This window comes from Giraffa tippelskirchi, chromosome 1, assembly GCF_054371585.1.
Source record: "Giraffa tippelskirchi isolate mGirTip1 chromosome 1, T2T-mGirTip1v1.2.pri, whole genome shotgun sequence".
NCBI classification, from domain to species: Eukaryota; Metazoa; Chordata; class Mammalia; order Artiodactyla; family Giraffidae; genus Giraffa; species Giraffa tippelskirchi.
Genome location: NC_137275.1, coordinates 203,447,705 through 203,468,206, shown reverse-complemented (window position 1 = coordinate 203,468,206; position 20,502 = coordinate 203,447,705). Strand labels below are relative to the sequence as shown.

General features: G+C 40.6%; 1 long non-coding RNA gene across 1 annotated transcript; it reads left to right on the top strand.

The window, feature by feature from the left end:
• The first annotated feature begins 347 nt into the window (after positions 1-347).
• On the top strand, positions 348-13,437 carry LOC145538894 (uncharacterized). Its single transcript, XR_014077315.1, has 3 exons — positions 348-731; positions 3,432-3,519; positions 9,615-13,437. It is a non-coding gene; the product is annotated as an uncharacterized LOC145538894 (long non-coding RNA).
• The last annotated feature ends 7,065 nt before the right edge of the window (positions 13,438-20,502 follow it).

Here is a 20,502-nt window from a genome sequence, read left to right as displayed (position 1 = left end):
AATCTCCTGAGTTGGTAATGATAGGGGAGGCAACGTGTCCCATTTTACAGATGAGGCAACTTGGGCTTAGAGAGACTGGTAAGCAGTAGGTTAGGTCTTTTGGGGAAGGCACCAGACCCTCTCACTAGAGATCTGTGTGCATCCATATCCTTCCTTTGTTTCCAGGCTTTTGTGTCTGCAAACTCATTTTGTGTCTGCAAACATATTTTAATCAGGAAGAATTAAATACCAATTTCCCCTCACGTCACCTTCTTATCACATGCCCCAGGCAGAGAAGATAGGGCCAGAGTTCTCCTCATCACTTCAGAGGAAGTTCAGTGAAGTCATGATAACTAACCCTGGCTACTAGCAGAGAGGGTGTCCAGGCTGAGGACAGCTGTGCAAAGAGACTGGAAAGAACGAGGCATTTTCACCCACCACATCTGAGGTAGGCTGCTGTGAGTGTGTGGTCCCCTCCCTTACTCAGTCAGCAGGAATCTGTACAAATAGATTTAAAAGGCAGAACACAGCGCCCCTTGGCCAGGACAGATGGCAAAGGCAAAGGAGCCTAGTGGAGCAAAACAGACAATGGAGGGAAGTTCCTACAGAAAGAAGGTGCGGTTCCAGGAGGCACCTGCCCCACAGCCGTGACCCAGTGGCAGCACTTGAGTCCACGCCTGGAGCACGGTGGAGGTGGAGCTGGGATCTCCGGGTGCGCAGCTGTCTCCTTGCTGCTTGGTCCTGGTCAACAGGTGAGTAGGACGGTCTCTGTGATTATCCCTCCTCCTCTGTGAGCAGCACAGAATGTGGCCTGTCTTCCCCAAAACAGTCTTCTTTGGAGAGGCATCTCCGGGGCAGCTGGCCATCTAAAGCAGTTGTGCTTCCTGCACATGCAGACATACACACACACAGACATACACACATGCACTTCACACCCACACATATATATTTCACATACACATATACACACATACACACACATGCACACACACATACCTCACACATACCTCACATAAACATATACACATACACATACATACCTCAATACATATATACACAATATACACACAAACACATACATACACACGTACATACTTCACATACACACATAAATCACACACACCTTTACACACATACACACCTCACATACACACACGTCACACACACATACACACACATCCACATACACACAGGCACACACACATCTCACACACATATGTAACTTACATATACATATACACCCATACACATGCATACCTCACATACATATATACACAATACACACATACACACACATACACACACACATGCTTCACATACACACATACATCACACACATTCACATACATACCTCACATAGACAGACACACACACACACACACCTCACATGCACACACACACATACATAGCTCACATGCATATATACACACATATCTCATATACACACATACACACCTACATACCTCACACACATGCATACACACATACAGATAGAAATACACACAAACCACACACACTCTGCACAGATACATATACTTACACATATAAATACCCACACACCAGACACATACACACATCACACATACATACCTCACATATACAGGTACACACATACAGACAAAAAATACACATACCACAGAGACACACACTACACAGACATGTATGATCACACATATAAAGACACAGACACAAGACACATACAACCTACACACAGATGTACATGCATCACACACATACCAGACACACACACTTACTTAATCAGATATTCAACTGTGAGTTTCTGCTGCCACCCAGAGGCTCAGCTTGGAAGAAGCAGATGGAAGAATGAAACCCCCTTGAGATCTTAATTTACCAACGATCTCTGCTCCAAGAGCAACTGCTGATTTTTCCAAATCAAGGGCTAGAGGGGTTCCAGTCGGGGAAAGGGTACATGTGTTATTTAAATGAGGAATCTGCATCCTTGATTTAGTAAAATCAATTTCCCACTCTTTTGAGCTCTGAGAATCATACATATGTGTGTGCACGCGTATGTATTTGTTTGTGAATGCGCATGTGCACATGTGTGCATGTGAGAGAAAGCTGTACATTGTGTGTATACACATATATGTATGTGAACATGTGTGGTGTGTCATTTCTTAGAAGACATTCACACCAGACATGATGCCAAAAGTCATGGGAGGTTTAGGACCAGAGGTCAGGAAGAAGAATCGGCAACTTGAAACTGCAAATTCATGATGAGGTAGGACCCTCTGAGAGCTCATGAAACAACCTGGCTCAGGCTTCCAGACCAATCAGTTTGGAAACCCTTACCAATTTGTGTAAATAAAGCTCTTTCTGGAAAGCCTGAGCATGATTCTTTTAAAGACTCTCAGAATGATCATATATTGTCCAGCCAGGGTAGAGGACCACGGTCTGCCTCACGTGGCAGCCACCTTTCTTTCTGGAAAGGGCCAGACATCTATTGTCAGCTTTGAGAGCTATACTGTCTCTGTTGAAACCATTCAGCCTTGCCTTTGTATCCCGGAGGAAGCCACAGATGCTGCTGCTGCTGCTGCTAAGTTGCTTCAGTCATGTCTGACTCTGTGCGACCCCATAGACGGCAGCCCACCAGGCTCCTCTGTCCCTGGGATTCTCCAGGCAAGAACACTGGAGTGGGTTGCCATTGCCTTCTCCCAGCCACAGATGACCCATAACAAATGACCATTATCCATATGTATTTTAACAAATCTTTAAGGAGACTGCAGTTTGGCTTTCATGTATTTTTTATGTGTCATGAAATATTCTTTTTCTTATAGTATTTTTTTAAAATTTATTTAAAAATTTGAAAATCATTCTTAGCTCACAGACCATGCTCAAACAGGCTGCAGTGAATTTGGGCCATGACCTGCAATTTGCCAACCTCAGATTTTTGTCACTGACTCTGGAGCAAAGCTCTACATCTACTGCAAATTGACACTGAAGTTTTCAGTACTGCAGAGCTTCCCTGATAGCTCAGTTGGTAAGGAATCCACCTGCAATGCAGGAGACCCCTGTTCGATTCCTGGGTTGAGAAGATTCCCTGGAGAAGGGAAAGGCTACCCACTCCAGTATTCTGGCCTTGAGAATTCCATGGACTACAGTCCATGTTGTTGCAAAGAGTTGGACAAACCTGAGCAACTTTCACTACTGCAGAATACCAATGCTTCATAATATTATCAGAAAGGTTTTGGGTATTTTATGCATATGCAGGATGCATTCTTATTCTTGATGGCATATCTGATAAGCAACTAGTTCTCTTTCCTCCAAGGGGAATAGTGAAGCTAAGTTCCAATTTAAGCTTCTTGATGACTTCATTCATTATTGGAAGCCATCGAACATCCAGACAGCAGCATCCCTTAATCTAAGGCTCAGAGAAGGGATTCAAGTGATAATTTGAAGACGGGTTACTTGTGATCTTTCCTTTTCTTTTCTAGGCTAGGGTTGCTGCTTTGAAGACTTACAGATCACGAACATTGTAAAGACATATTTTGAGGCTCTTTGCCTCCTACGTGAAGTCTGCAGGTAACATGAGCATAATGTCTAGAAATATTTACACGTGGTTAATGTGTCAGACTACGGGGGGTGGAGATGTGAATATTTGCGTAAATTTGGAGTTTGAGAACCATGTACTTTGAGGGTTTTGCCTAGGTACTATTAGATTTTTCTGTTTGGGGGATTTTAGTCAACTTTTAACAATGACAGTTACCTTCGCCTTTCATTTAAACAACTCAAAAATGTGGGCATAGTTTTTGAAATATAATCTTCTTTAGCTATCTCTGATAAATTCTGTTTTTTTTTCCCCTCAAATTAGTGGCACATTTTCTGGACTTTTGCTTATAATTCTTTTCTTGGTCAATTTGAATATCCTCATTAATTTTCACTACACCTCAATATGAATACAAGGAATAACGGCTCCATTTTCAGAGGAAACAAGAGAAGTTTGAGGGGCTACCAGGGAACCTTATGAATCTGGCTACTTTTTTACCAGATGACCTCAGAGTTCCTTCCATCCCTAATATTTTAAAATTTCACAGCTTTCTGAATGTGCTACTGAATTCTTTCTTCCATAAAGAAGATGGATTGAAACTTTATCCCTTAAATTTATATCATTATAATTATGAAATATAATTCCTTTCCTGTAACTTTTTCTTTAATAGTACTAGTTACAATAACACACCCTGATATCATTTCAAACTAGATTAGAAAGAACATTAGTGATGCCGCCACTATCTCAGTCCTTACGTCATGTTTCCATGTCTTTTCCCAAGAGTGCAATCTTTGTTGACCTCCTGTGACAGACTGAACTGTGTCCCTCACCCCTCCCACCCAATTAAAATATCAAATGTGACTGCATTTGGAGATAGAGCCTTTAAGGAGATAATTAAGGTTAAATGAGGTCTTAAGAGTGGGGCTCTGTCTGACAGGACCGGTGTCTCTGAGAAGAGACACCAGAGATTTCTCTGTATGTATGTGCAGATAAGGGGCCATGTGAAAGCACAGTGGGAAAGCAGATTTCTGCAAGCCAAGGAGAGAGACTTCATCAGAAACCCCTTTATTTCTGAGATTAATACTCTTCTTTATTTAACCCAGTATATCCAATACTTTTATTTTAATATATAATCAATATAGAAATTGCTAATGATATGTTTTACACTTTTACAGAAAGTCTTCAAAGTCTGATGTGTATTTTACACTAATAAAGCTTTTCAAATGCTCAGTAGCCAAGTGTGACTTATGGCACCATATTGGACGACAGGGATTCATGTCATAGTCCCAAGTTTGCTGTTCAGTATGTTCCACTCTGCTTGATCAATACTAAATAGATAACATGGGTATGATCAGTTAATTAGCTTATAGGTCATTACAGATAAGGGCTCAACGGCAGAAGTCTTTTGAAGGCACTGTATGCTGGTTTCGAATATGTCTTTATATTATATTTCCTTTGACTCAAATATGGAAAAGGAAAGCAGAATGTAAAAGGAAAAGCAAACACCTTTCTTGAAATATTAGGACTAACAAGTGTGGTAAATTAGATTAATTTTAGAAATATTCCGTCTTTTCTCTATACATCCAAGAAAGAGTGTACCTCCCTGTTCTGTTGTTATCAGTTTGGTCATGTGACTTGGGATTTAGCACTCATGACAGAGCAGAGGCTTGAAGCGTGGTTGCACATTTGGGCTCTCACACATGGGATAAACTCCCGGTTCAGGAACTGGATGTCAGGCACATGGTACAGAGCTACCCCAGCTGATTCACCCAGTCAAGCCCAAGTCAATACACAAATGCCAGAGATACCTAAAATTTTGTATGCTTCTGAAATTTGGTGGTCGTTTGTCATGCAGCCTTATTGTGGCAATAACTAGCTGATAACTGTCAACTGAGGATTATTCAAACAAAAGGTACACTCTGAAATGATATTGTAGATCATTGTGCAAACAGGTAAGTGTATTAGCTTTTGCTGTGGCAACAAAAGCTCCTTTTTTCTGTGACTTAAAGCAGGCAGCATTTCTTTACTTCTCACTCCTTAGTTTGCAGGTAGGCTGTGCCAGTTACCCTACAGGCTGCACGTAGGCAGATAACTGATTCTTGTGCATTTTCACACTGAAGGAAGAACCACTATCTGGGACAGACAGCAGGAGCACACAGAATGAGCCAAAACAAGCACGTATGTTTATGTCTTTGCACAGCCAGGAGAATCTACCTCCACTCTCACACTCTCATCTCAATAAACCGAGCAAGTCATTCCATCACTCATGGGACAAGAATATCCATCTTCCAGGGGCAGATTGGAAATGACAAAGGAAATGAATATTTTCTGAGCAATAGAACAATCTCCCAACAAAAGTCATATAACCGTTTAGTTTGCAGCTTTTCATGAACAGTTTGATTACCATAAATGATACATTATGATGCACATTATTGTATAATAATGATATTGATATCTAATACAGCTTTCTAAGATCTTCATTAAAGGTCAACTAGTCTCAGAGATTCTCTTAGAGTGACATGCACATAGAAGAAAAAGAATGAGTGAAAGCCGCAGTCACACAGTAAAAAGAGCTAGGAATAATTGGAATGAATGATTATCATTTTCTATATCCTGAGTCCATCTGGATGAACAAGCTTGCTTTCTGATGTATAACAGGGACATGTGGACAGGGAAAACTGTCTGTCATATCATCCTCTGAAAGCTGCTGTCATCTTACTATGTCTCCAGGGACTTTTTTTGCGGGGAGAATGACATCAGCTCTGCTGTTTTAGAGTGACTTGCACTCATCCATCCTGATGCAACCTATGGCCTCCTTTTCTTTGAGGCAAGAACAGCTGCTGCACAGGGGCCATCAGCCCAGTAGCCTCACGTGTCATGTGCCTGGTGCCAGGGACCCTGTGGGAAAGGCAGGGCCGAGGGACAGGGGAAGAAAAATTATTCAGGAGGTAGGAGAGAATCCAGAAGAGTGATGACTAATACGATCCTCTGAACATGAAACCACATTTGTACTTCCCACAAACATGACTCAGTGTTTCATGTAGCATAGATCCTTACTGTGGTGTTGCCTCTAAGTGGGGTTTTAGTGGTAGTTTTAAAAAGATCTCCTATTTTATTTAGCATTTTAGTCAGATTTAACAATATTAAAATGACAGAATATAACTCTAACAGTTTTCTAAATTAGGATGTACAGCCTATTTTCCTGTTATATGAGTATGTTCTTATTAATGAAAAAAATAATTTGAGAAAGGAGTACAAAATTCCTCTTTCCATTTCTAGGTCTACCACTGTAGCACCTCTGTTTTAATTGTCTAAACAAGACTTTGTGATTTACAAGATTGATGAATATGGAACTTAGCACCAGAAACTTCTATTATCTCCAAATGTATTCAATATTTTGACCGTATTGCATCACTGTTTTGAGAAGGAGACCTTCAAATAAAACATGTGATATTACATGTGTTTCATCATTATGATAACTAATTTAATTGTCAGTGTATTTATTTAGAATGAAGTGAAGTGTACTTAATATAGTTATATGTATGTGTTACTTTATGAAAGAGCTTCCTCTGAGATGCTTTGGGTAAAGTGGGTATTTTGACTTGGGAAATTGGTAAGGACATCATCTCAGTGCACATGTATCTTGTGAATTTAAAGGAAATGAGAAACGTTTTGAGATTGATCTACTGATTCATCTATTTATTTTATTTGATTATGGTAAAAACAGCTAAAATAAGATCTACCCATTTAATAGATGTTTAAGGGCATGGTACAGTATTATTAATCACACACACAGTGTTGCACAGTGGATGGCTAGGGCTCATTCATCTTGCATAACAGATATTTTATATCCATCTAACAGTAACAACCCATTCCCCCTCCTCCATTCCGTGGCAACCACTATGCCACTCTGCTTCTCATATAAGGGGACTCATAAAATACTCATCCTGTGTTTGGCTTATCTCACTTATCACAATGTCCTCGAGGTTCATTCATGTGGTCACATGTGGTAGAATTTCTTTCCTTTTAAAACAGAGTAATTTTTCATTGTCTGTATCTCATGTTTTTTTTTTTAATCCATAGTCAATCATGGAAACAGTTTATATCTATCAACAGATGAATAGATAAAAATCATATTCATCTATTTATGTAGAAATTTTCCTTGGAACATCAGATGATGCTACTGCTTTCAGCAGAAATGAAAAATGAGAACCACGCCTATCAGAATCCCCAAATTCCAAACAACTGTGATTCCAGAAGCCTGGCCCTCCTCTGAGCTTGCTTTTATTCCCTTAAGGGCCTCTGCAGCCATGTCCCAGTCTTGGCTGCTAATGGCATGACTCACCCAGTGAACACACCTGCTCCTTCTGGATTTGAGTCAGGAAACATTGGACATTCTTTTTGGGATTTATATTTATAGGAAATGAAAACTGTCAAAACAGGACTGTTGATTAGCAACGTAACATGAATCTCCCAGAAAACAAATTTAAAAGTAGAACAGCTTTGGAATCAGAACAGCTTCTCTTCCTCTTGAAATCAGAACAGCTTCATTTCCTGTCAGTCCAACAAACATCTCCATGATGTAGAGTGATGCTCTATGGCATGCTGCTCAATCTTGTTATTTTTTTTTTTCTCTGCTTGAAAGTGAAACTAAAAGTCGCTCAGTCATGTCCGACTCTTTGTAACCCCATGGACTACCCAATCCATGGAATTCTCCAAGCTAGAATACTGGAGTGGGTAGCCTTTCCCTTCTCTAGAGGATCTTCCCAACTCAGGGATCGAAACCAGGTCTCCTTCATTGCAGGCAGTTTCTTTACCAGTGAGCCACGATTTCTCTGCTTAATATGTGTCTATCTCTGTTCAGTCACGGAGCTACTACAGAAAATTTTGTTTGACAATAGAAATACTAGTATGAATGTTTTTGACTTTCTTCTTCTCTTCTCATTTTGGGCTCTGTGACTTTGTAAAAACTTAAGACCTCAGCTGCCATTTCATCATTCAAATTGATTACTAGACATAACCATTCAGTTTTAGCATAGTCACAAAAGTCCAAAACTTCACTCATCTTTTCATTTCTTTAAACTTGCTTCTTTCTCTGGAGTCTCTGGCTATACAAGCACTACCCACTTCAGTTAGACTTTTTGTCACCACCTCCTTCTCTTTTTCCACATTCTCGCTAGTTGACTCTTTCATCTGGATCATCTGATGAAGTCTTTGGAACTGTTCCTCCAACATCCCTCTGTAGCAGAACCTGATTTCACACTGCCAAAATATTTGGGGCCTCCTGCCTGTTTCAGGCTGCAAGAATTCTCCAAAGCCAAGCCAAAGACTTTTCTGCCCTTCCACTGGTAGCCCAGGCTCCACGACACACTCCAGCAGCATGTAGCCCAGGACTGTACAAATACCCTGGCTCCCTCATTTCACAGTGTGTGTTCCTCATCATTTCCAGGCTCCTGGCAGAATTCACTCCAGCTGCTCTGTGGGAAGCTGGTTTTATTGTACACTTTTTCTTCGGTTGCCTTCCTTCCCTTTTCTCCATCATTTCTCACCCCATGACCTATATTCTCTGCACTCTCGGAGGTGCATCTGCCTTCCCTCAGCCTTATGAAATGCTAAGGACTCTTTCTGCTGTATTTAAAAGCTCACATTTTCAGGAATTCTTACCCATCACTCAATGCTAACTTTCTCACTCCTTCATTTTGTGCTGTGTTCTCACCACATTTTCTATATAACCCTTCTTAATAATATGTTGTGATTTCATATTTACATCCTTCTCTCTTCTTAGATTGGACAGTGAATGAGGGCCAACCTTTGTCTAATTCTTTTCTTTTGCACCCAATAAAGCCTGGCACATAAAGTACGGGGCATATAAATTCTGGAAAAATGACCAAATCTCCAAATCCAAAAATCCATTATTTTTACAGATTGCAGAGATTCACTTCTATCTTGAGATCTGCCAAAATGTTTCATATTCTCTCTGTGTACCTTACTCTGATTATTTTTATTATAGCAAAATATATATTCAGATAGCAAGAGATAGAAAAGAAGTTACATGATTTTTAATTTTATATTTATTTTTATATTTATTATGCCAACCTTTATTATTATATTGTGCCTTTATTCCTTACAGTTGCATTGCTAAACGATATGAACATGCCACATCCTTCGTTATAGCACTTGCCAAAAGGTGAGGGTCTTCAGTTGCCCACTAATGCAGGCCCGGAGGTGACTCTCTTCGAACTGGATTAAGAGCCTCCATGAAGAGCCCCAGCCTCATTCAGGACCCCGAGAAATGTCTCAACAGAAGTACAAAGAACAAGCAAACATAATTTCAAGTGAAATTAGAGTTCCAAGCAAAGCATTCTAAAGCATTCCACATGCTTCTCATCTGCTGCCCATGTGTTATGAGATTTTGAAGCCCTTTGTCCATTACCAGTAGCTGGTCAATCACAGGTGCTGAAGAGAAGGAGGGGCATTTGCAGGCCTATAAAGGAAATTTCCGTGCAGGCCTTCCAAGAGTGAAAGTCACTGAGGCTTCAGGAAAGAATGTTCTAAAGATATTTTCATCACATATCTTTACCTACTAAGCCTCAGATTTTTATAAACAATGAAAATTAATATTCTCTAAATCCTCTATTTTTCTAAAATTAAAAATACAATGCAATGTCCTTAGCTTGCTTGCACTCAATATGCCAGCAAAATTTGCAAAACTCAGCAGTGGCCACAGGACTGGAAAAGGTCAGTTTTAATTCCAATCCCAAAGAAAGGCAATGCCAAAGAATGCTCAGACTGCCACACAGTTGCACCCATCACACACACTAGCAAAGTAATGTTCAAAATTCTCCAAGCCAGGCTTCAACAGTATGTGAACCATGAACTTCCAGATGTTCAAGATGGATTTAGAAAAGGCAGAGGAACCAGAGATCAAACTGCCAACATCTGCTGTATCATTGAAAAAGCAAGAGAGTTTCAGAAAAACATCTATTTCTGCTTTATTGACTACGCTAAAGCCTTTGACTATATGGATCACAACAAGCTGTGGAAAATTCTTAAAGAGATGGGAATACCAGACCACCTGACCTGCCTCCTGAGAAATCTGTATGCAGGTCAAGAAGCAACAATTAGAACTGAACATGGAACAACAGACTGGTTCCAAATTGGGAAGGGAGTATGTCAAAACCATATATTGTCACCGTGCTTATTTAACTTATATACAGAGTACATCATGAGAAATGCTGGGCTGGATGAAGCACAAGCTGGAATCAAGATTGCTAGGAGAAATATCAATAATCTCAGATAAGCAGATGACACCACTCTTATGTCAGAAAGTGATGAAGAACTAAAGAGCCTCTTGACGAAAGTGAAAGAGGAGAGTGAAAAAGTTGGCTTAAAGCTCAACATTCAGAAAACTAAGATCATGGCATCTGGTCCCATCACTTCATGGCAAATAGACGGGGAAACAGTGGAAACAATGAGAGACTTTATTTTTGGGGGCTCCAAAATCACTGCAGATGGTGACTGCATCCACGAAATTAAAAGACGCTTACTCCTTGGAAGAAAAACTATGACCAAAGTAGACAGCCTATTAAAAAGCAGAGACATTACTTCGCCAACAAAGGTCCATCTAGTCAAAGCTATGGTTTTTCCTGTAGTCATGTATGGATGTGAGAGTTTTACTATAAAGAAAGCTGAGAGCCAAAGAATTGACGTTTTTGAACCGTGGTGTAGGAGAAGACTCTTGAGAGGTCCTTGGACTGCAAGGAGATCCAATCAGTCAATCCTAAGGGAAATCAGTCCTGAATATTCATTGGAAGAACTGATGCTGGAGCTGAAACTCCAGCACTTTGGCCACCTGATGCGAATAAGTGACTCATTGCAAAAGACTCTGATGCTGGGAAAGATTGAAGGAGGGAGGAGAAGGGGACGACAGAGGATAAGATGGTTGGATGGCATCACCAACTCGATGGACATGAATTTGAGTAAGTTCTGGGAATTGGTGATGGACAGGGAAGCCTGGCGTGCTGTAGTCCACAGGATTGCAAAGAGTTGAACGTGACTGAGCGACTAAACTGACTGTTCTTAGCTTACTCTTTGTGACTGGATACACCATTGATTTAGGAAGACTTGAGATTGGGAAGCACATGTAGCAATGACTGCAAGGCCCATGGTAGGGAGTGTGGGGGGAGAGGAGGACAGGATTGAGGAGATACCAGACAAAGCAAGGTTTGGTAGGTAGGGGCAGAGCTCTGAGCAAGTGTGGGTTTCCCACCTGCTGAAGTAGTCTGAGGGTTCTTCATCTGAGGGTGATAGGCTCTCAGCTATTCCTGAGGAGAGCTTGATGAATATGGGGAATTCAACACCCAGAGGCACACAGGACTGCCTACGTGCACAAGGCACTTCCTGATAACTCTGATGCTGATGCAGATTTGTTTTAGAATGAAGCTGATCTGCTGTCAATATTTTAATTCATTCAAAATATTTGCAATCAAGATGGCAGAGTAGGAGGATTTTGGGCTTACCTCTTCTCAAGAACACATCAAAACTACAACTGTATATAGAGGGACTGTCACTGATGTTGACCTGGGAACTAGCAAAACAAGTCTTCTACAACCAGGACTGTAAAGAAAGATCCACATGGAGTCTGTTAGGAAGGGAGGAGAAGCATTATGATTGGGGTCTGCACCACTAGTGGGTGCATAGAAGAAGAAGGGGATATCCCAGACTTGATCCTCCTTGGGGAGCCAGAGGTTCAAACCACATACTAGGCACCTCAGGCTTGAGGTCCAACACCAAGAAGAAAAACTACTTTAGCCAGTTTGAAAATCAATGGGGTTTACTGAAGGATGATACAAAGGAGAGACTCCGGACTTAAGAAGCATGTGCCCAGTCTTGCTTACTCCTGGTTACTGCACAGAGGCAGCTGATTGAAAACTGCCTGGGGCTCTGGCTGGCTAGCCAGGACTGGCCCCGCATGCCCCTAGGCTTGCACTGGGCCCCTTCTTCAGCCTGTCTGGCTCCAGTGCTGCTCTTCCACTAGGGTGGAGGCTGAAGTAGTCATTGCCAGCAGGAATGTCCCTGTGCAGAGTTGGGAAGGGGCAGGGCCAGCTTAGCATGCAGCACTGACCCAGACTCTAACCAAGGCATGCACAAAGGGGGAATAAGTAAAACTAAAACAGAAGTGCAGGCCCTAGCCCTCAGATCCCTACTACGACTTCAGCAAGGCAGAAACCATCATCACATACATGGGAGAAATCCAACTCCCTAAGGGCTTCAGCTTCAGCCCACTGGGTCCTGACCCTTTTTCCAGTAGAGCAGTGACAGTCATTGAACCTAGGAGAAGCCCCAGCATGAAACTGACTCTGTCTCTAGCCCCTTCAACTCCAGCCCTACCTCTTATCAAGGTGGTGACTGCCAGCACTTCTCAAGGGAAGATATAGCCTGTGCTCACTTCAGATTCAAAGTGACTCCCACCAAAGTCACTGGGTGCATCCACACTGCATGAGGATGCTCTCATACAAAGACATGCACTCAAGATTAGGACAGGTAACTGCTTCACCCAATTTCATAAAGACAGAGGAAGTTAAACTAAATGAGAAAATAGGTGAGAATATGTTTCAAATGAAAGAAAAAGGAAAGGACCCTTAAAAAAAGTCTAATGAAAAAGAGATAACCTACCTGATGGAGAGTTCAAAGCAATAGTAAGAAGAATGTTAACTGAATTGGGAAAAAGAGCAGATGAACACAGTGAAAATATTAACAGAGAACTAGAAATATAAAAAAGAACCAGTTAGAGATGAACAATACAATAACTGAAATTAAAAAAAGAAAAATATCCAGAGGGAATTATCAGCAGGTTAGGTACTACAGAAGAATATAGAAACAATCTGGGGGACAGAAAATTAGAAATCACCCACTTAGAACAGCAAAAAGAAAAATAAATTAAAAAATAAAAACTGTTTAAGGGATCATTTGGACAATACCTAGGATATCTAACATTGGCATTATAGCCCTTCCAGAAGAAGAGAAATAGAAAGGGGTAGAAAATGTATTTGATAAAATTATGGATGAAAACTGCCAAAATTGTAGGAAGGAAACATATATCAAGGTACAGAAAGCATAGAGATTTCCAAACAAGATGACCCCAAAGAGACCCACAGTAAGACATATCATAATTAAAATGGCAAAAATTAAAGATAAAGAGAAACTCCTAAAAACAGGCTAGAAGGAAATGGCATAATATATTTAATGTACTGAAAGAAAACCTGCAACACAGTATATTCTACTCAGCAAGGCTATTATTTAGAATTGAAGGAGATTCTTCAATTCTAATAGTTCTTAATAATAGTAGAGAAAGTCAAGAATCCTCTTATAAATTTGCTTCTGCAGGTGACTGTAACCTGGAGTGTACCTTCTGAGAGATAAAGATACTCAGACAAGCAAAAACTGAAAAAGTTCAAAGTTCATCAATAGTAAACTGACTTTATGAGAAGTGTTAAAGGATCTTCTTTAAGTGAAAAAAATCCTACAATAGGAAATGACATCTTTCAAAATGCTTATGTCTCAGCTATTCTGAGAAGTTGATTCTGATAGCATTACCTTTAGCTCTACAAACAGTTCTGGTTTCTGTATCTTGGTTGTCTCTGAAAAGCAGTCTTTTAACACACATATTGGGGATCTGAGAAGAATCAGATTACAGTTATTTTTCAAAATACGTTTCAGGGAACATTTTTCCTTCCTAAAGGTTTTATAAAAAATTAAAGAAAAAGACTCCATTGTCAAATGAATTTGAACAATTTTATGTGTACCATGTCATTCTCTCAGGGATTCACACAGTTCTCAATTAAAGTAATTATAAAAAATTAAAGAAAAGGACTCCATTGTCAAATGAATTTGAACAATTTTATGTGTACCATGTCATTCTCTCAGGGATTCACACAGTTCTCAATTAAAGTAATTAATTTTAATATCATAGAATGTTACATTTCTCAAACCTGTCTGAATATGGTTCCCTTTTCTTATGTAACTTCTGTTGGCATGACTATTAACAGATGGAACCTACTTTGAAAATTGCTCATCTAGACTCATTAGCCAGAAGGACCCTCCTGAGGTTTTCACCCCTGCTCCCATTCTTTGGTACGGGGAAGATTACCCCAAATGAAGGTTCTTTATTTTTTCACTCTGATCCCAGGACTGGATGCAGCTATAACATTTCTGGCTTCAGTTTGTTTTAATTCAGTCTTTGCTGTTTTGATTCAAAGTGAGATTTGGCACGTCTTCAAAATTAATGCATTTATGGCAGAAAAGTGAAGCAATGAACAAATAACCTTTCTATCACCCCTTAACATGTTGCCAACCTAAAGCCAATTTCTTCCTAGGGAGTGCAAACTTCTTAGGTACAAAGAGAAAAATCACTTTTAGGGTCTTCTCAGGCTTTGAACTAATTTTCGAACACAGGGGAGGTTACTTTCAGGAATCTGTTTTGTTTTTTTTTTTTTAACAGAGGTGAAACAGTTTCAATATATACTCAGTATTTTTCTAGCTATTGTAGAGTTTCTAGTGCCCTGGGTCTTATTTTCAGTAACCAGGGAAATAACTTAAGTGATGGGACCGTGAGTGAGTGTGTGTATGAATAGCCAGATGGTATGTCTTTGTACTAAGTAATGCAGCTGGAAATAAGACAGCACTATGCTGGGAACATCTATTATTTCTATCCTGAGTTTGGATGTACCAAATGGGAGACCAGAAGACTAATGTGTTTGGGTATTAGGCGTTTCATGCTATTGAAATGGCTAGCGTTACTAGCAGATCTGATTCTCTGAGTATAGTGGAGAGAGGCAGGAATTCTCTTTTGTAAACTTGCTTCTTCAGGTGACCGTAACCTGGCGTGTTATTCCATCTGAATGCACCAAGTACATCATAATCTTCTTAGAGCCAGATCAGGGTAATATAGTATTAATAAATAACTAACTTTTACAATAGAACACCATCCCTGAGCAGAGGAAGTGTGCTTAGCATCACCCCTGTCACTGTGGATCCTTTTCTCTCTCTCTGAGTACCAGGAGGCTCCCTTTCCCCCTACTCCCTGTCAGGTGTCATCAAAGGGTGGCAGAATGAGGAGCCCCTGATGGCTGGAGCTGAGTCTTTATGGCTGCCTCAACTGCAGGCTTTCCGTGCCCCACTCCTGCTAGTACAAGCCCTGTCAGGCAGGCTTCTCCTAACAATCATCCTCACTGGATAGCAGGCGATGCCAACTAACCCCTCCTATTGTTTCCTCAGCTGTTAACGCCAGGGCACCCACTCTTCTAAGGCTTCCCTGGTGGATCAGTGGCAAAGAATCTACCTTCAAATCAGGAAATAAGGGTTTGATTCCTGGCTTGGGAAGATCCCCTGGAGAAGGGAATGGTAACCCACTCCAGTATTCTTGCTTGGGAAAATCCCATGGACAGAGGAGCTTGGTGGGCTACAGTCCACGAGGTCTCAAAGAGTCAGACAGGACTTAGCGACTAACCAACAACAACCCACTCTTCTGCATTGATTTCCCCAAACCCTGCATTGATTACCCTAACACAGATGTGTTGAAAACATTTACACTTTCTTGTTTGATGTTGTTATCTCTTTCCTTCCTAGATCATATCATATACAAATGATCAACATCCTTTCTCTGCTACTCTCTCAATTGTTTCCTTTGTTTCCAGTTTCAAAGAGACTTGCACAATTTCTTGTGTAATTATCTGTCACAAAAATATGTCCATGCTTATGTTAGCTTTGATGCATACATGCGTGCATGTATATGTCAGAGAGAAGAGGAGAGGGGAGCAGAGAAAGAGAGAGAATTCCATATACATACTCATTGTGCGCCATGCACTGCAGCTGATGTCAAAAGACGTAGAGAGCTGTTGACAGGTCAAAGAGAAATTTTTAACACATCATGAAATCTGCATCATGCAAGATAATTATTAGCATTTCAACCAAATAAGTGACACCTTCCTAAATCCAGTGAAAGGATTAGACAGGAAAACGCAAAAGCTGTAAGACAGTGATTTGGAGAGCTAAGAATAAAAAGTCTCACACATGTTATGTCTTTTTGGAAAAAAAAAAAGTCAACCAAAGGAAGGAGGAATTCATCAAATCTTAAGCATCTCTGTTAATTTGATATGCATGTTCAATCTCTAGGAACTGAGCAAAATGATAAACGAAATCACTGAGCATAAGTTTTGCTTCATATGACGTACTTTAGAGACTATGAGCTCTCTAGCCAGGTCAGCAAAAGTGTCTGGAATGTTCCAGGGGTTTGGATGTGTTCTCAGCAGCATGCAAGTTCAGAGAGCACACATTCTAAACGAACTTTTACATATTTAATGGGCACAGAGAAGATAAGGAAAAATATGGAGAGATTTCCTGTTAGTCAATTCAACTGAGAGTGAGGAAATAAGCCTTTAAATGAACAATTGACATTGGTTTGCTGTCTCCAGCCATGCAGTTTTCAGATTGTCTGCGCCTCACATTCTAGGTCACTGCAAAGGCTCTGATGTTCTTTCTTTGCAGCACTAGAAAGATGATAGGATAACTTGTCCCCCATCTTAACTTTGAGCTCTTTGAAAACATTCCCCATGTATGTCACAGTTTTTGACTTACTAGTGAAAAATGACATGCATGGAGATGTGTTGAACTGATGAATGCATACATGATTTCTTGTGCCAGGGTAGTTCAGATCAGTGGTTTAAGATGTGAAGTGAGGTATTAGTAGTAATCCAGAGTATTCTACAAATGGATTTCTTATAGCTTAGATGTGTGAAGCCCACAGTAAAATCTACCCAATGATTCCATGAATTGATCATTTGTTGGCCTTGAGGTATTGCATGCTTATTGACTCATCCAGGGTTATCTTGTGGCTCCCAATTATTCTGGCCTTCCATCATTTCCCAGCAGCGACTGAAAGGAGGTAAGGGGCCATAGCTTAAGTGACGGCACTGGAATAAAAGCAACTTTTAGACTGGGCATCAGTCATACCACTCGTGACGTAACTTAAAGAAGATGTGAAGCTAAAGACCTCAGGGCTGATTATGTCTCCCAAGGGAAAGTAAGATTTCTATATGACAAACATCAAACTCTTGACCTAGTTAATATTATCCTAGATTCTGAGGAATATACACAGCAGGTAATTGCATGCTTTGTATCTATCACACGCTCATCATTCTTCTTGCCAAGTCAGCTGCGCTGGCATTTGTGACCCTCTAGGCCTCTGTCAGTCCCTTTAGCTGAGGACTGAGTCTATAATGACTGCCACATGCTCTCCCTGCTTCTGCCTCCTCAACATGGGCTCTACCCTGGTTTCCACTAATTCACCCAAACACCTCCTCTGCTCATGATATCCTGTACAATGTAGCCTAGTTTCTCAAAAGACACCATCATTAGAACAACTGACCCAAATACTCCTAACAGAATATTATTATTGATTTCATAATGGTCTGCAGCCTCAGGTCTCACCCCACATCCAACCTGGTGGTCATTAGAGGTCTTTCCAGCTTCCCCAAGTCTTCCAATTGCGTCCTATAGAGACTGTGGTTAGAACGACATCTCTCTCCTCTCAGTCAGTCATTTACTTTCTAACTGAAAATAATTTTTTCCTTAAGGATAGTGTTTTAGCTGCCATCTGAAGTATAGCCACTTTTTCCACACTCCTTTACCTCAAGACTAGAAGTGGAAAATCTGTCTTCTTGTTCCTTATTATGACTTCATGACTACCGTTCCTCCTTCTTCACTAACCACTTCCCCCAACTTTGAAGCTCATTACCTAAAATCTTCTGCCCTCTTCATAACTAAAGTGCTCCCTATTATTCCTGGAAAAGTTTAGTATCTGGCTTCCTGCATTTTCTCCATCAGTTCTGTCACCATATTTGGTGACTTCAACATTCATGTGGACCAATGCACCCTACACCCAGGGTCCCCTTCACTCCTACACCTTCCTACTGATGCTCTTTTCTATCAAGTCACTTCAGAAGCTCACTCCCATGCTTAAATTCTAGAATTGATCATTGTCAACAGCAGCATTTCCTTCAAAGTCTTGATTGTGAGCCTCTTATTCCCTCACCACCACCTCTTGGTATCCCAGTCGATTTTCTCTAGTTCAACAATGGAGCCCTTCAGGCTATTAACTATCATATCATACCTCCATAATCTCACTGTTCTTGTCCATTTCTCCCAATAGTATACCTGTTCTTGAAACCTAAGCTGTGGTTAAAAAATCTGCTTAGTTAGTGGCAAAATGCAAGCAGTTGAACAGGACCAGAGCAGAGCACACACCCATGATATTTAGCAGTATTTTCACTTTGTTCTCTCCATTGTCAGGTGGACTCTTCAACCTGTCTAGCCAGGTTGCCAGGAATCTGTCATCGGTCTTTTCTCCCTCTTTCTGAGACAACTTATTCTTCTTGCTCCCCAAATCTCCAAAACTCCCCTCCCCACTGTCTTTAAGCTTGCTTCTTTTATCTTTAAACAATTGTGATCACATCCACCTTTGGGCACAAAAATAGGGTATAATATATTCTATCAAATAAACTAATAAATAGGGATCCCCGAAGACCCCAATACTCTTGCTATTCTTCCAGCTACTTTTCTAGGCCAGAATACTGGAGTGGGTAGACTTTCCTTCTCCAGAGGATCTTCCCGACCCAGGAATCGAAGCAGGGTCTCCTGAATTGCAGGTGGATTCTTTACCAACTGAGCTATGAGGGAAGCCCATAATATATCCCGTCAAATAAATTGATAAATAGGGATCCCTGAAGTTCCCAACGCTCTTGCTATTCTTCCAGCTACTTTTCTGTTAATCAACTCATGATCATAGAAAAATAAAATTGAAAACTTGTCCTGTATTAAACTCAATACAATTAGTCTTATTTATTTAGTTTTGAATCAAACTTCTCAGGTAGTGCAGTGGGTACAAGTGACATGGGTTTGATCCCTGGGTTGGGAAGATCCCCTGAAGGAGGTAATGGCAACACACTCCAGTATTCCTACCTGTAAAATTCCATGGACAGAGGAGCCTGGCAGGCTACAGCCCGTGGGATCACAAAGAGTCTGCCACAACTGAGCACACACAAATGTGAAACCTTTTAGAAATCACCGTCATATAAGAATTGATTTTGTTAAGTTCACAATCTGGTCTTCACATTGTGCATTCTCTAAACAAAATAAGAATCTTTAAGTGCTTTTACTACCCTCTAAATCTCCTGTTCCCATGTGTCTTATTACTGCATAATATTTTAATTTTACTCCTTCTTTAAGAAGAAAAGATTCTAGCTATTACTTTTCTTACCTGTAATAATCCATTAGATTTTATAAGCACGTTTATAGTTGTTTAGCTTACTAGTGTTTCTTCTGTCTCTCTAGGTATTTCCCACCCCATTTTAAGAAAACGGTTCTGAATGGTAAATTACTTTGCACTTTTGAAAATGTCTAAGTTTTACCCCTATTATTGAATGATAACTTAGCTGGGTATAGATTTGATGCTCTCCACTGCGCTTCTGGGTGATCCCTGAAAGAAATCTCTAAAATAAGCTGTTTGGATTTCTCTGAATTCTGCATGTGTGTGCTTAGTTTCTCAGTCATGTCTGACTCTTTACAACTGCATGAACTGTAGCCCACCAGGCTCCTCTGTTCATGGGATTCTCCAGGCAAGAATACTGGAGTGGATAGCCATTCCCTTCTCCAAGAGATCTTCCCTACCAAGGGATCAAACCAGGGTCTCCTGCATTGCAAGAGGATTCTTTACTATCTGAGCCACCAGGGAAGGCCCCAAATCCTGCATAGAGCCTCAGAATAAGGAAAGTGGATTTTCCTAATCCTGAGCCCTGAGATTTTCTTCCAGACATGAAGTTGGTGAGCCAATCTGCCTTTTGCAAGTACTGAAAATCAAAATAACCCCTTTTGCTACATATATTACACAACTTTCTTCTGGGTCTATAAAAGAAATCCTTTCAAATTTCCCTCTGTACCTTTCTCCAGATTACAGTTTAATT